Source organism: Coturnix japonica, chromosome 8, assembly GCF_001577835.2.
Source record: "Coturnix japonica isolate 7356 chromosome 8, Coturnix japonica 2.1, whole genome shotgun sequence".
Classification (NCBI taxonomy): domain Eukaryota; kingdom Metazoa; phylum Chordata; class Aves; order Galliformes; family Phasianidae; genus Coturnix; species Coturnix japonica.
Genome location: NC_029523.1, coordinates 9,839,240 through 9,856,375, shown reverse-complemented (window position 1 = coordinate 9,856,375; position 17,136 = coordinate 9,839,240). Strand labels below are relative to the sequence as shown.

The following is a 17,136-nucleotide window of genomic DNA, read 5'->3' as shown; positions in this document are numbered from 1 at the left end:
CACTGAGAATTCTTATGGCTTGTGTTTAGATATACTACCTTTTATATGCTATATACCTGTGCATGCATCAAGAGGGAACATGTTGAATTCCAGGTGATGAGAACTTGTTTCTAAGCCCCAAGTATCCCTGGTTTCAGCATCTCAAATTTTAGACAGAAAAAAAAAAGGCTTTGCCTTGACACAGCAAGCATTTCTAGGACTTGAACAATTTCACCTTGGAAGACCTGAGCTCTGAAAGTCTCATTTTGTTTGAAGAAAAACTACGTTATTTGGCATGATTGCTATACTCTCAAGAGAGAAATATTCAGACGTGGAAGGCAGCTCATGTGCATATGAAGATGATATGCATTTGCAGATTTGAAAAGAAGTTTGTGCTGCTTTCATGCTGTGTGCTTTAGGCAAATGCAGTGATCATGTCTCCCCAGCTTATATTTATACACTACTTTTGTGGAGTTTAACAAATCTGTGTGATTATGAATATTGCACTCACATCTGCTGGTTTTTTAATCAAACCTCTAAGACTCTAGTTCTCCATCAGCTAATTATCTAGCTACCTCATCAGCATAGTTTTGTCTATATATTGACACCCATTAAACATGGTGGTGATTCGCAGGTTGGTTATGCGGGAGTTATTTGAAGGAAAACTGAGTTTAACTGGTTTCAACTGTATGCTGAACAACCACGAAGTATGATGGACCCCTAAAAAACTGTAATGGGAAGATGTATTCAGGCTGAAGCCTGAATCCATACCTGTAGTTTGTAAGAAAAGAAAAACTCAATTGCATAATAGAAGTAGAGCATTATAATTGTGGTATTTGACACAAAACATTATCAGTGGAACTTCTTATTCTAAATAGTTGTCAGTAGAAACAGTTTACTGTTTTTATTTGAAAGGAAATGGGTCATAAGCCTATTTGTACCTGCAGTCTGCTTACATTTTATTTGCTTATAAATGAATGCTGACAGAACTTAGCCACAGAGGTGAATGTTTGCCAATACTGTTTAGGCTGAACAACATCTGCAAGGCAGGATGGACCTTCAAATGAAATGTCAGAAAATATTGTGACCCTCAGCGTTTTAATGGGAAATGGCTGAAGGTGAAAACAGTGAAACATTTGATCAGTTTGTGTTTCATTTTAACTACCATGTTCTGGTTTTCAGTAAACCACCACGGACTAATTTAATGGGAAGCAGTCATTTTATTTTACTTTCTAAAACATGATGAATCTATGTAGTACAAAACATAGTGGTTGGAAATTTTGCATGAGGACAATGATTAAAATAGCAAGCATGATATATGCAATTATGTGAGAAATTGTTTATCGATAGATGAGGAATTTACACTGAACTTCCCTGTTGTAAAAGCTCTGTAAACAATACATAGGAATAACAGGAAACGAATGAGACATGGACAGGACGTGGTGGGCATTCATTCAACTTACTCCGGCATAATAAAGAACTACCGCCAGACAGGCATCAGACCAAACCAGGAGGACAGGCATTTTATCATCTTTGTCATTATTTATCCAGCTTCTTTCCTATTACTTAAAGGGAGAAGAATAGCAAAAGAGATGATATACTGACTCCTGAGCATGAATTAAGGATGGCAGATGAGCAGCATATTTTGAATCACTGTCTAGCAAGTCAAGAGAACTAATTTCATTTTTGTCCTACATAAAGCCATTTTTTGCCCTTTTCATATTAGCCGCTGGGTATTTCAAAAGGTAACAGCAATATCAGATAAGTCAATGTTCTTTGCCTGGATGATGTACTCATTTTGGAAGCAAAGAAACAGCCTTGTTCTTGCTCCATTAGCTTCACTGTTAGCACAAGGACAATGTAATTATTTACACAGCCCAATGGGAAAGATTAACTGCATTCAGTTTTGCACTATCTCTTATGTATTTAAGCAACAGAAAGTGATCATTAGGACACTTTCATGCTGCAGATGTACTGGACAGAGTTAGGAGACCACTCATAATAAAAAAAAAGCAGTCATTTATACTGGAGCTGCATTTTTGTTTCTTCATCAAAATGGGATCGGTTCCTTGGTGAGCACATGCTATTGTAGGTCACAGAGCATTTTATTCAGTGAAATGGTCTGTAAAGCTTTTATTCTTACTGTATGACTAAGTTCTGTAATATGAAGAGCTTTAACTACTAATTGTTGCATCTAATCTTCAAACTTAATCATGAAAGGGATGGTGAAGCTTGCTTGTAAGTACCGCTCCACTTTCAATTACACAACACACCCCATCTGGACCATTATTAAAATGATATTTTAGTTCTTCATAATATGGTTCAAATCATGCTTATGTGGTGTGAAATCTGATGTTAAAAGCTTGCACACGTGTATGAAATAGATATTTCACTCAGTTCATTATAAATGGTTTGGTGGAAGAGAGGAAACAGTTTTTGTTTTTTTTTTTCTAAGAAGAAAAATATATTTTACGGATGAAATTTATATATACTTCAAAGCTATTTATTCATATTCCATGTGTTCAGTATGACATTGAATCTTTACAGACTGAATGACATCGATCTGTTATGGTAGGAACCATATGAAATAGTGCTTTGCTGTTGCCAACACGTAATACGTGATATCATCCATCATTTTACTGAACATGTAGTACTTTACTGGTGAGATGTGAGAGAAGCAGATGTGGCACTATCATTCCAAAATGTGGAGTCCACTCTATGGATTGCACTTGAAGAAGCTGTTTGTGAAATGGGAAGCTAAATTGCATGTCTGCTTAAAAGACACTGATTTGAGCATCGCTGGAATAATTTGGTTCTCCTCCTGTAGTTTTCAAACATTTTCTTCACTTGCTCCTAATGTTCTTACAGACACTGTAAGAACAAGACTCTGTAAGAACAAGAACTTTCTTTGAGGCTATTCGCAATGCTATTTTTAGATTATTGCTTTATTTTAAACCAGAATAGAATAGCCTTCTAATTTTCCTCAGTGTCTTTTTCTTGTTATTTTCTTGTTAATTCTATTGTTTGGGTAACAGGAGGATATGGTAGATCTCCTTATTAGCTTTCTTAGTAGAATTTGCACTTATCATAGTAAAATAAATCTTATGCAGTGGTGACAATACATATGCAGGGGCTGCCCTGAAAATAGTACCACCTATTTTATTATGTTGGCTCACAAGGACAGAAGCAGATGGTGGTGGTATGGCAGCAGAGAGCGAACCTTTCCACCAATATTCCATTTGATTTTGTTGCTGTGTGGCAGATGTCAGCAGAGGGGCAGTCTGACATGGAAGTGTGTGAGAAGCAAAGGTGTGCAATTGAATTCCTCCATGAAGAGAAAATAGCAACCACAGATATTCATCAATGCTTGTGGAATGTTTATGGAGACAAAGCAGTGGATGACAGCACAGTGAGGCAGGGGGTGGTACATTTCAGCAGTGGTGACAGGATGTGAAAGTCAAGCCATGTTCTGGAAAGTCTTGAATATTTTTGTGAGTGCAGCAGGCAGGCTCTTGTTCATTACTAGAAAAAATGCACAGCTAATGATGGTGACTGTTGAAAAATAGCATTTTGTAGCTGAGAATTTGCTCTATCAAATAGTGTTATTTGCTTGGAGATATGATTTAGCAGAGGGTTGTTAGAGTTAGGGCACTATGGTTAGGCTGAGGTTGGACTTGATGATCTTTGAGGTCTTTTCCAACCTGAGTAATTCAATGATTCTGTGATTATTGTGCTCTTTTTATCTGATGTAATTTCTATGGAAATAAACAGGATGCATTACTTTCAGAGTGACCTACATAGGTCTGCAGTGAAATGTTTTTGCACAAAGAAAATGGGAAGGGTACTGGATTATAATAGGAAAATCAAAATGGAATGAGCGTGGAAGTATAAAAAATGTTGTAGATACTGAAATGTCTACTAAAATTTGGAAACTTTATTGTATATTGTGAGACAATCTCTTGGCAATAGGTTCCCAGATAGGATTCTGTGAAGATGAACAGTGTGAATATAACAGAGTTGTCTTCAAAACTAATCTTGAAGAGTTTCTGTGAATGATACTATTTGAAAGAAGCACATGCTCTGTTTTCTTTGAGCATAAGAATGAAAAGGGGTGAGTCAGCCTTCTCACACTGAAGGAGAAAGAGAATTCTAGCAATAACAAGATAATGCTTAGCAGTGGAGCTAGGAGATAAATCAGGACCATAACAAATGGCTTTTGACAATCAAAAGTCCGGATTGTATTCTACAAAGGGTGTCTGCATTTTAAGATATCAGAAAATTTATGACTTTAAGACTGGCAACTAGTATGTGCAGCCGGCTTCTAGAAATAAGAGTGAATTCAAGCTGCTTGTCTCACCTGTCCTTGACTTTTCTACTGAGATCAATAATATGTATACTCTAAGATCTAGTTGTATCTGATGTGTTATTTTAATTTATTAGATGTATACACTGGTTGATTGAGTCCTCAGTTGACATTCAGTACACTATTATGGTAGTTTGGGACAGATTTGATTGCAAACGAAGACTTCCTATTGGGAATGGGAGAACTAGTTCTGCTATTTTCCTATACTGGCAAATTCAATGGAATTGAATTAATATTTTATTTACGAATAAGTATGGAAGAAAAATGTGAGCAGAAAGAAGGGGGTGGGGGGGAAGGAAAAAAAATCCAGACTAAAATGGAGTAGAAATTAACATGAAGTAGTTAGCTCCTCCTTTCAAATGCTCAGGGACCCACATAGTGGTGGGTTGTTAGGGTAGTACGGTTAGGTTGAGATTGGACTTGATGATCTTTGAAGGTCTTTTCCAACCTGAGTGATTCTATGATTCTATGAATGTAATCCAGTTTATTTAGGTCCAACAGACTTTATTCTTTACAATGTTGACTGTAAATTGCTTAGTTGAACACTTATGACTTGATTATACCACTTGATACTCCTCCTTTTAGGATCTCTTATTGGAGAATACTTGTGTTTGCCTTCATACCTAGTTCCGTGTTGGTCAGCTCGTCAGAGGCTTTCAACTATAATTCTGAAGGCCTAAGATCAGTGATACTTTTACTGTCAAAGCTTCGGCTGCTGTGAAGAAGAATCTTCCATGTTTATGAACAACTGTTTGCACAGTATAAGTTCTAAAAAATATCTATTTTGTTTTGATAGCTAGTTACTTCTGGCCAGTCTCCTCTATTAGTGTACCTTTACTTCTTTGACTTTTTACCCTTTGTCTTTCTACAGAGTGTTAGACCCACATCTGTGTTTGTATGGCATTGGACAGGATTAATCACCACAGTAAATTCCAGACAAAATTTTGGAGATATTTTAATGAAATAAATGCTGCTTAATAGCTCAGGCTGAAAATGTTCGTAACAACTTTGAAGCTACCTACTATAAATATTTATTACACTGTAATCCTTGCTATTGATTTCTTAGCAGCCTTTAACTCCTGTCAGTCTGATGAACTGGTAACCCGAGCAGCATAAGACGTTTATAAAAGAAGTAGGTAACTATCTAATTCTCCACAGAAGCCTTCTCTAATACTTCCCTGTGTAAGAGAAATTTTATGAAGATGAGATACAGTCCTATTTTTAAAATATGTTAAAGGTGTTCAATAACATAGAATAATCCTGATTCTGTAATGGTGCTGGTGAGTGAGCTTTTATGACAAGCATATACTTGACAGTATTTTCATACTGAAGCCCAGTTGATATTTCCACAATGTGCTTTTTATTAAATGAAAATATTTAAATACAAATGCAGTTCTTCAGACAGGGGTCCTTTCTTGTGTTGATCATGAAACAATGCAGTTATTAGTTTTGATTCACCTCAAGGGAGGCATTTTGGACAGTTCAGTTGGGGTGATACAAATTAAAGGAAAAAATGACGGAAAAGCTGCAAATTGTTTAACAGTTATAACAAGGAACTATCCTTAATAGTATAACCTACAGTGTCTGTAATGAATAACTGGTGGCTGAACTTGATTATCTTATTGGTCTTGTCCATCTTACATGGTTCTAAGAGAACACTCAAGGAATGGAGCAGATATTGTACTGTCTCCATTCTTGGAGGTTTTGCCCTGAGATATTGTACTGTCTCCATTCTTGGAGGTTTTCCAGATCAGACTGAGTGTCACCCTCAGCAACCACTCTGGTCTTATAGATGGGCATACTTTGATGCTTAGTTATTTATTGTTTCTAACATGGTGACATTTCCCATATTTGCACTGGAGAGCAGCAGGTACAGTTGAACAGCAAGCGTATATATCTGGCTACCTTTGAGGTGTGCTTATGGATAATTTGCCTGAGAAGTAGAACATATGCTCTTACCATTGTACTCATGATCAAGTCATACAGTATTTGGTACAATATCGAGTATTCCTGAGCCATGGGGCCTCCTCTCTGCTGCATGTATCTGAACTATGACATGTTGCAGTCTAGATCTCTCCTACTTCTTTTCACATGCCATGGGCCAGCAGAGCCTTCCCTGTCAGCAATTTTTGTCTGTCAAGATAAATCATTAGCTGCTATTCCAGAAGCAAAATTACAAAAATAAATGAAGGATGAATAAGGCCCACCATTTTAAAGAGGAGCAGAGTAGAAAATTTACCCTTAATTCTGCAGAAATTTTGTTTCTTTAGAAGCTGTGTCCCTGGGTGCACAGCAGAGGTAACAGATTAAAGGACACCAGCCAACACTGTGTTAGTATTTTTTGACTTAGTCCTTTTTCTACCTCAGAGATTCGTTTCAGATTGCTCTGAGAAGAAGAGTTCATTCCTTCAGAAGGCTGATGGTCCCTTTTCTTGTCAGTGCTCCCTTTGATATGAAAAAATCCTTTTCTTGTAGTTTCACTTCTTCCACACAACAATGCTGTTCTGCTTATACACAGTTTTAGAGCATGTTTGTCACAAATTATGTTGGTTTTTTTTTTCTTGATGTGGTCTCCTTCTAAAACTGACCTTACAAACTTCTGAATCAAATCCCTTTTAAAATGGATTATAATAATTGCTTTCTTTTATGTGTTGCTGGCTTTTTTTTGTTGTTGTTTTTTTTTTTTTTCTTTCAGCCATATTTCTGTCCAGCATGGAAAGGAAGCCTGTATCTAAGGGATTCTAGTTATTGTTTTTCCTGCCCATTTCCTATATTTTACAGTTCCATCTTTCTGAGAATTTGCAATATTACATTTGCTTTATCCTTTTTAAACTATATTCTTTTCAGTTTCAACTGTGCTAATGCACACATTCTATTGTCAGTTTGAGAGGGAAGGACTATTTGGTTTGAACAAACAGTAAAAATTAACATGGCTGGATATATTTTCAGATTAATGAATGGCATCTGATGGTGTCTGTATCCCTGGGTCATATGTTCAGGAAACTATATATATAGTATATATATGCGTGTATATATATATATGTGTGTATAAATGTGTGTGTGTATATATATATGTATATATGTGTGTGTATATATATGTATATGTATATATATGTATATATAGTATGTGTATATGTATATATGTATGTGTGTGTGTGTATATATATAGTGCCTTCACACACACATATATATATGTAGACACATGTATTTCATATATTTCAAATCAAGCAAACTGAAAATTCTAAATGTTAAGTGTGTTGAATTCAAAATCTTCCAGTGATAGAAAGCCAATGCTTCTGAGTCTGCTTGGCACTTATCAGTGAACAGAGATTTTCATTGGTTTCATCAAAACCATTGCATTTCTTTTATACAGTATTCTTGAGACTTTGAAGGGCTAATACACATTCAGAAATTCAGAATGCCAAAGTACACCTGCTTAGTGTTCACACAATCATAGAATATCCTGATTTGAAAGGGACCCACTCAGTAGTTACTGATAAAACTGTTATTCCCTTTTAAAACAGTAAACACTTAGCTGGACAAACCCCTCTGAAGATATTTCTGAATGAAAATTCTCATTCTGTGAGCATGTGTGGCTTTCAGTTGTGTTTACTTCATTTCTAATTTAAGGGAATCTTTTAAGGTTTGATCGAGTGCTTGCTGAAGTTGATGAGAAGAGATTAATGAACAAACATTACTTGTATACCTCATGATTAATAAGCATGTTTATCTGTAAACCCACAGACTACTGTCATCTTTGTGCATATAAACTCATATTCATTTTTTGCAAGGTTTTTTTTTTTTGAGGAGAAGGGAAAGTGAAAGATTGATAAAAAGCAAAATATACTTAGGAGAATCAGCACAGCTGAAAAGCGTGCATTCCTATGTTTGAGAAAAATGTTCTTTAAAATTATGTTTTGTGCTTAGTAGCCAAGTCACTTCATGCTGTTTCAGTTTTGCTCTGCAAATGTTCTGAAAACCAGATTTTGAAATTCACAGGGGAAAGGTAGTCTATTTATTTAATTTTCTGTGCGGGTATAAATCATAACATCAACTAGCTGTTGTGCAAATTGAGTTGATAAAGGAAATTTTTCCCAAATTCTGAGGAACTAAGTCTAGGACATGAGATAGTGGATAGGTGTGAAAAAATAGAAGAGTAAAGAAACCTGAAAAACAATGCCAGTTAAAAAAGATAGATTACTTCCTGTCATTTTGATGTCAAGGGTTTTGTGGGCTGCCCATATGGTAGGGTTTTCATAAAAAAACGTAAAGGGGGGACACAAAGTGTCTTTGTTCTTATGAGGAATTGTTTGCAAACATGAGGGAGACTGTGTAGAAGGAAAGCTGAGTTTACTGCTATGAATGATAAACAGACAAAATTGTTAATCATTTTTGGAGCATAGCATTTCACCTCTGATTGAGGAAGGATGTAACCTGGTTTACTAGTATTTTGCTGTAGATTTAGGGTACAGGTAGGAAAAAAGTTAGTAGATGGAGGTGTTAACTGTGGTGCTCTGAAATTACCAAGGGAAGATCTCAAAGACCCAGTACCAGTGTTCTTTTAGTCCCCTCTTATTTAGACTTAAACACCTAAAGGCTTAGTGTTAGAACACTTCTGATTGTGCTACAAATATCGGGTGTAAGTGTATGAAAAAAAATAATTGGAATTTTCCTTGTTTAGGTATCATGATCAGTTTAGTGAGTAACTTTGAGTAAACAGATGTGTATATATAGAGGCAGAGAGACTGAGAAGGGAACATATTTATATAGTGAAAAGTAGAATGAGGGGAAGAGTACTATCCCATAATAATGACATTAATTACTTCCTAGTACCAAAAATGAAAAGGAAGCTAGTGGAACATATAAACAGAGATGTAAAAATAGCTGTACTTGATTATTTAGAGTATATTATCCATAGAGAAGTCTGGTAGACTGCCAGCGCCTCAGCATTCATATTCGAATGCATAAGATGAGTAGTAAAAGAGACAACTAATGACATTGTATTTTTTTCAAATACAAAGATTTTTTAAATTTTTTTTTTTTTAAACTTTAATTATTTAAGAACAGCACTAATTCAAAAAGAAATTTGAATATTTGGGTAGTTATTGACAAACCCTTGCGTTTCTACTGTACATATAGATGTATATGTATAGATGACTGCGTATATGCGTATATGTGTATATATGTATATATGAATGTATACCCATCACACTGCTCTGGAAAGACTGTGTTTAAGATTGCTCATTTATATTTAAACAAATGTTGTTGGCTTCTGTTACTCAGCATATGTATGGTACAACTGCTTTCCCTGACAATATCAATGCTATTCTTAGTAGACACTGATGATTTAGAAATCACAGTTTATCCTATTCTGCACAACTGAATAGTTTTCCTCTCATAGTTGATCATGACTTCCTTGAAAGCTTTGAGTGGGTTTGGTTTTTTTTTTGTTTTTTTTTTTTTTTACTAGTGAAACAAATTGGTCATGCTGAAGTAATTACGCTTTCAGTATTGCAGTCTTGCAATGGCGCCTACAGTGCAAAAATCATTCTAATTTTTGATATAATTGTAAGTGACAGATTTTTGAGGCTCACAATCATTTTGGTGTGACATTTTCAATTATTGCAGCAAAATTGATGAAGAGGATTAAGGAACTCTCAGATGCCAAACCCCATTATTTCCACTCTATGTAGAGCTGTCAAATCCTAATAATTCCACGGGGATTTAGCTATTAAAGCGTAAGAAGGCATGCAAAAGGTCTTCATAGCAATCTGAAAACTATTATGTACTGTAAAAATACAAATAATCATAACTTAATGAACATATAATTTTAACATTTTCACTTGGTAATTTTAAATTATGCCCCGCTCTTCAAGTGACATAACGGTCAACTGTTAATAATATCCTTTAAGCAGATGTAAACACGTCTAATTATTTATCCTGGCATCTTAGCATTGTGACTCATGAAAGCACATAGACTAACCTGAAGAAAATGTATCCAATTTGCTATAAAATGGATGTTTCTTCTTTTCATTTGATGTCCTTATATCAACAGTTCGCAAGCTCGTCTTTTAAGTCTTTTCAAAGGGAGATAATTCATAAAAAGCTTCCCTGCTTTATTGTTAAGATACTTTTTTGAAAAATGAGACATACTCAGTTCAGTGTTGACCTCTTTTAGATTGTTCTAGCATACTTTAAGTCATTCCATGAGGAATTGTTTTTAGCCTTTACCCTGTTCCTTTGCAGATTATAAATATCTACCTATAAAACTTTTTATCTTACTGTGAGCAGGAAGCTAACTCCAAGGTTTAAAAAGTGAAAGAAACAGAATCTTTGTGCTTAAGCCTGGTTGTTTTCCTTTTATGATTTTTTTTTTTCTTTATTTTTATGTGGCCTTTATTATGTGACAAATTCTGGGAACACACAGCTAGCAAGTTGTGCATTGAATAGTACCCTCTGTAACTCTTGACAGACCTCTTAATCTGAGGGACTTTTTCCTGCTGAAGATTCTATTTCTTTAGTAGCTTAAAAATTCACAAGAAGGCTATGTGAAATTTGGTGCTTTGGTGAGTACACTTAATTCATCTTAATAGATACAAAGAAAGAATAGGCACTAAAAATATTTCTAGAAACAATGAAGGCTCTTATGAAATACTGGTGTGATCCACTCAACTGTATGTATTTATGAAAAGTTAGACAGTTTGTATTCTCTTTCTCTACTTAGATTCACAGGTGTTACTTTCACTCATTTGTAGCAATGAATTACAAAGGTCTGTCTGAAGAGGTGAAAAATACTGAGTGTGCAGCATGGGAGAATGCAATATATCTGTTTGACAAAATGATCCATGGTTTTAATTACTGTGCTAGTGTTTGGTCAAGGATAGAGATTAGGCCAATAGGAATTCTAGACTGCTTAGAACTCCTTTGAAGAGAAAGTGACAATAAAATTTGAGTTTTGTTCAGTTTCTTCAGGTGTTTCTGATTGTCAGCTGCAACTAGAAATAATGTTATAGTCTGAGAAATATACTGAAATAAAGCTTCCAGCTGATTCCTTGAATTGCTGAAACATTCCCACTCCTCACAGCCTCTCACTGTGTCTTTGGCTGTGTCAAGATAGAGGACTTTGAATATTCATGATCTTTGCTTGGCCTCTTTTCATTGCAAGTAAACACAAAACAGAAACCACAGTAAAAACCCTTATGAATTTCTGCTTTTTCTCATTCTGTTTCCTAAGGATTATCTAAAGCTTTCAAGTCTGGTGTTGGGTTGAGTCCAGTGAGTTTTGACACATGGTTACCTTGAGTGGAACCCCTGATCTCAGTGCTAAGGTAGGTAGATGTCCCATTTTGTGATCAAGTTGCCTCAACAATGAACTATGATATTGTTGATTTTTAAAATTTTATTAGTATACATAATATTTACATTGCATAAAGCAAGTGCTTGTTTTTCAAGTATGTATAGCCAAAACCTGAGATTAGTACTTCATAACACTTATAACTACTGCTTATCACTTGAATTCTGATTCAGAGTGAGAAATCCAACCTTGTTCAAAACATCTAGAGAATCTCATTTAAAAGATTTGGAACTAGGGAAAGTAGAAAAATTCTATTCTAGAAGAGCTAGAATTCTTCTAAAGACAAAAAGGTACAATAGCGTGGCTGAACAGAGGATGTACAGAGCATCACTGACAGGGAATTGTTTTTAAATGATTGTTTTCTAGATGTAAGTTTTTCTTCAGCAGGAGTTTTAATCCAACTCTTGACTGCTTTATGTGTCTATTGCATTTGTTTTTTGTCTAATTACAATATTAACATTTTTTTCTATGTTTTAGTCACTGAAACGTGCTGTCATTTTTGTATATTCCTGACTATTTGAAGGCAGTCAAGAATTGGTTCTTCATTTGACTTCTGGGATTGCTGTGAATGGTCACTGTAGGTCTTACGCTCACTCTTCTATTCCACCTCAGTTTGTAGTGAGCTAGTTTGCCTGGATCCTGGTAATTTGTTGCAATGTCTGTTGGATGCTGTCTTTTGCTTTGTGTCTTCTAATGAGCTCGATAGTTCATTTTGAGCTTCTGCATCTGGTGAAGATAATAAGCATGACATCGCTGTTAGTCACAGCCATGCCTGCAGTGAAGGGCACACTGGGTTTTGTGTTTAAAATAGATTTCTTGTCTGTAGTCTGTGTGCTCAAGCCCACAATAATTACTGAACAAAATGTTCTTAGTGTTTTGCCTGAATAGCATCAATCAATGGCACTGCTCATGAAGGAAAATACTATTTTTGAGACATAAAGAAGCTATGTATATAAGCTGTCATTTGCTTTCCTGCACAAAATCAAGACTTGACATTTTTGCTTTCAATTTAATTTAATCAATAGGTACGCTTTGTTCAGGCTGCTAGAAGTCTGTGCATGCTCCTTCCTTGCATAACAGGACCCCTTCCTTTTGTTCTGAAATGATATACCATTAGCTCAAGGAGGGACTGCATACAATTTTAAATCAATAGCCATATTGGTGTTGCTTTAACTCTTATAGTGCATCTGTGCAACAGGGAACTGATGGAAACAGGAAGACAATCTCTGGAGAGCTTCCATGTACTGAACATGGTGCAGAGATATGGTTTATTTACCCAGTGTATTAGGTTTGTGTGAGAAAGTTTGGGCAGCAGGTGAGCTGCATCTTCTGTGAGCAGAGCCCAGCAGCTGCCCAATATCAGTCCAGAGCCAGTTCCAGCTGGATTTGATATGGAACCCACTGCTGGCAAGAACTGAGTGACTGAGCAGTGCTGCTTGTGCCTCTGTAATAGCAGATTTCAACTTGAAGAACTTCAGCCAGTGGGAAGCCCACAGAATCAGATGGAGAAGAATGGCATCCCATGGAAGGGACCCTATGTGCAGCAGGGAAAGACAGGAAAAATGAAGGAGCAGCAGATGAATAAGCAGGCAGGATCCGCAGAGATCCATATGGTAACCTCATCAGTTAAAATGTGTTATGAGTGTATCTTCTGGGGCCAACTAATGCTCTTTTTGCACTTTCAGTAGCTGTGGGAGGAACTGACAATATTTATTTTGAAATGCTGTGAATTGGTCTTAAATGAGGTAGATGATATGGTATTGAAGATTTGGCTGTACTCCATAGAGTAATAAAGTCATAAAGTCACGTGGTTATCTGAAGAGAAAAGATCAGTAATTAGAGCACAGTGACATAAATGTTTTGCTTTGGAGTGACAGGTTAGGAGAGCCAGCTGATCTTAAGTATCTGCCATGAGGCACACTCTTAGTTGGTTGCAAATGCAATTAGGATTAGCTGAGCACTGGAAGTTGTCTAGGCACATAACTCATTACTTAGCAAAATATTGCTTCCGATATGCAAGTTATTCTGGAAGGACAAGGGAGTAGTTATGTTTTGGCCATAGGGTACCATAAGATTTCTGAGAGGTTGGAGCACCACAGAAGTGATATTCCTGAAACAATTTAACTAATACAGGTATTTGTTTCGCAAGAAGTTTTATTCTCTGATAAAAAATAAAATCAGAACCGGATATTTGAAAGTTGAAGAAGAATGAGAAACATGGTGAAGAAACAGAACATTTCCACTCCTTTCCTCCTGATTCTGAGAGTGTATGGCCATGTGTGTATGAAAAAAGTGAGAGTGATTATTTCTCCCACCACGTTAGAGAAGTCATCGTGGATATGTTAAATAAGTTGCTGCCTGTTGACTCTCAAAGGAGTGAAGTTAGTGAGTTGCAGACTGCTTAAACCAGACCTTACACACTTTGTTTTTCTTCCTGCTTAAAAATGAGATAAACATGCAAGAAGATCACTGAGGGGAGGCCTGGGGGAAGAGTATGAGGGTGTACTGTTCTAGAATCTGCAGAGCCTGAATCTCTAAGTAGATTTACAGTGGCTAAGCTTTGGTTATAAATAATAGAAGGAAGAGGTGGTATGTTTTGTAGAAAAACATCAGCATAAACAAAAGTCTTGCACAATAGATGTGGTTTGTGAAATATGATGCTAATAGGAGTCTCAAGACATCCAGTAATGATTTAAACCAAAGATATAGTTTTAAAATACTTAGTAGATGCAGCTGTCATTTGGTAAATATATTCCTATTTGTTTTGGTTTGCTACTGCTGGTGTGAGGTAAATGACCAGTGAACAGTTTGTGGTTATAGAAAGCCAAATCAGTGTTATATGACAGGTGAAAATCCAAGTGGTAATTTGGTTATCTAATTTAAAGGAATTAAATTTTGTCTAGTAACTTGAAAAACAGTTAATTGAAAATCAGTCTTTATCATGTGAATAAATATCTTCATTGTTCAGTATCTCTCTGAATTTCTGAACTGAGGTCTAATTCAAAAATTATTTTACATCAAGTGTTAACTGATATTGTGATATCAAGTGTTTAAGTTAAAGTCCATCCTTTCTGAAAGTGTAACAATTTGTAGGAAAGATTTCAGGGAAGTTCTCTGTTGTGTTTTGGGTACAGAATCTAAGTTGAGAAGCAAGAATAATAAAGGAGCTGCTTGCTCCCTCTATAATGCTATTTTGTGTAATATTTGTACTGACTGAAAATGCAAAAGTGAACTAAAATACGTCATACTTCTCATTTGGCATTTAATTTAGAGTCATAAAATCTTCAGAGAAGCCTTCAGAATCCAAGAGCACACAAATCACTTTATTTCTAGTTGAGTGCGTTCATCAAACAGGCAGCTTGAAACTGGCACGGCTTGAAATAAGTAGGTCTTTTCAGGAAGGAGGGCATGATTATGACAAGGATATGGCTGACAGGGCATTATCCTCCTAAAGGTATGTTTTCCTATTTGTCAGACTGCTTGAATGCTTCCAGGGAAGGGGCATCCACAGACTCTCTGGGCAACCTGTTCCAGTGTCTCACCACCCTCACAGTAAAGAATTTCTTCCTAATATCTAGTCTAAATCTACTGTTTTCCAGTTTAAAGCCATTTCTGCCTGTCCTGTTACTGCATGCCCTTTTCAAAAGCCAGCCTCAGCTTTCCTTTAGGCACCCTTCAGGTACTGCAATTTTAATTTAATTTAATAAAGGAACAGACTCTGCCACTGCAACATGCAAAAGGAGAAGAGACATTAATAATAACAAAGTTAATTGGGTACTAGGAAAGCATAAGGAAATTACGCCGTTTATAGCATCTATACAAGCTGCAAACAATGGAATGAGTAAGTTGAATTGGTGTAGCGCCTGCTAACCAGGACTGGAAAACTTTTTAGTTATCAGTGCTGTTCAGATGGTAAGGTAGAGAAGTCAAGTTGTCATGCTGTTCCAGGGGCTAAGCACATTTGTCAGTTTTCAAGAACGTCTCAGAGTAATTTTCCCAATAAATTAAAAAGTATTTTAAACAGTCACTGTGTATGTACATTATTGTATTTATGGCTGAACATGAAACTATATGCATTAAAATCTGTGTGTGACAATTCTACAGAAGAGTGGTATTTATAACTGAATAAATTCATTACTGTAGCATCATGTAGGAATGCATTTTTCAGGGTATATATAGCATTCTGCTTAACTACACAATGTAATGCACCACAACAGAGCAAAAAATGCACATGATTTACTTAAATCTGAATAATGGTGATGTCAGAAAACATAGAACTTTCTCTGTGTTTTCTTACTTACCTGGGCTAGGAGGCATAAGGATGGCTGGGAGGTGTTGGAAATACATAGTCAGTGTTTCTCTTATCCCATAAATTCTCATTTGAGAATTTCAAGGGCATTAACTTCAGAAGAAAAAAAAAAAGAAAAAAAGAAGGATAACATTGTAAGAGAATATTTGTGCACTTAAAGGTAAGTCTTTATTGATGAACAGAAGAATACATTACATTAATTACTATAATTAATATGTCACAGTAAGAAGTTCTTGTAATTCTAAAAACTGTGCTATTTCAAAGTAAAACTTAGTAACTAACTTCTCTAGTGTTCCCATAGAAACCATTACAATGGCATGGGATGTAGCCATTTTAGCTTTGTACTGGTCTGTATTTTCTTCCTATATACACATATTAGAAGTGGTTGCAAATCAGAATCCTGGCAAGAAGCCTTACTGTCAGCCATGGCCAATTTTACAGCAGTACTAGCAGCAGCATGTCAAGATAGCTAGTGAGGCAATGCATGAATTGAATGTAATTTGCCAGTAGGAATTTTTGGAGCTTAAACGAGCGTCTTCTAGGTTATTATTTATTATATTATTATTATAATTTTATATTATATATTAATATATTAATATATATAATAATATAATAATATAATAATTATAATAATATAATGTATATATATATATATATAATATATTATAATATTATTATTAGGTGAAGAGAATGTAGTATTAATCCTTATTGAAAATTCATTTCTTCTGAGGCTGTGGAAGGATAAAGTAAACCACATTAATAGAAAGAAGCCAGGTAACATTGGGTTACTTGCATGCAATTTTATTCTGATGAAATAAAGTATTTTTTCTCCCTGCAGTTTGTCAGAATAAAATATTCAAAATGACGGATAACGTCTTAATACTGTAAGCTTCAAACGTCTTAATAGATTGAAATTACATGACAATTAAAAAAAAAATAAAATGAAAGAGGTTTCTAAAATGGCTGTAGAATCACCCTTTATGCTACATGATGATCTGTCTATATTTAGGTGACAAATACTCTATTATCTGAAGACTATAAATGGAATCTTAATTTGCAACTTGAGAATCAGCTATTTTACTCTGTTATATAGAAGGGGTGTGACTTTAAATTTGTAATGATTGGTAGTAT

At 35.5% G+C, this 17,136-nt stretch overlaps 1 long non-coding RNA gene across 1 annotated transcript in view; it reads left to right on the top strand.

Annotated features, from left to right (window-relative positions):
* LOC107317344 overlaps positions 1 to 15,234 on the top strand; it is a 22,915-nt gene extending 7,681 nt beyond the window's left edge. The window contains exons 4-5 of the long non-coding RNA XR_001556830.2: positions 11,577 to 11,670; positions 13,153 to 15,234. This is a non-coding gene — a long non-coding RNA (uncharacterized LOC107317344). The remainder of the gene's footprint in view (positions 1 to 11,576; positions 11,671 to 13,152) is intronic.
* The last annotated feature ends 1,902 nt before the right edge of the window (positions 15,235 to 17,136 follow it).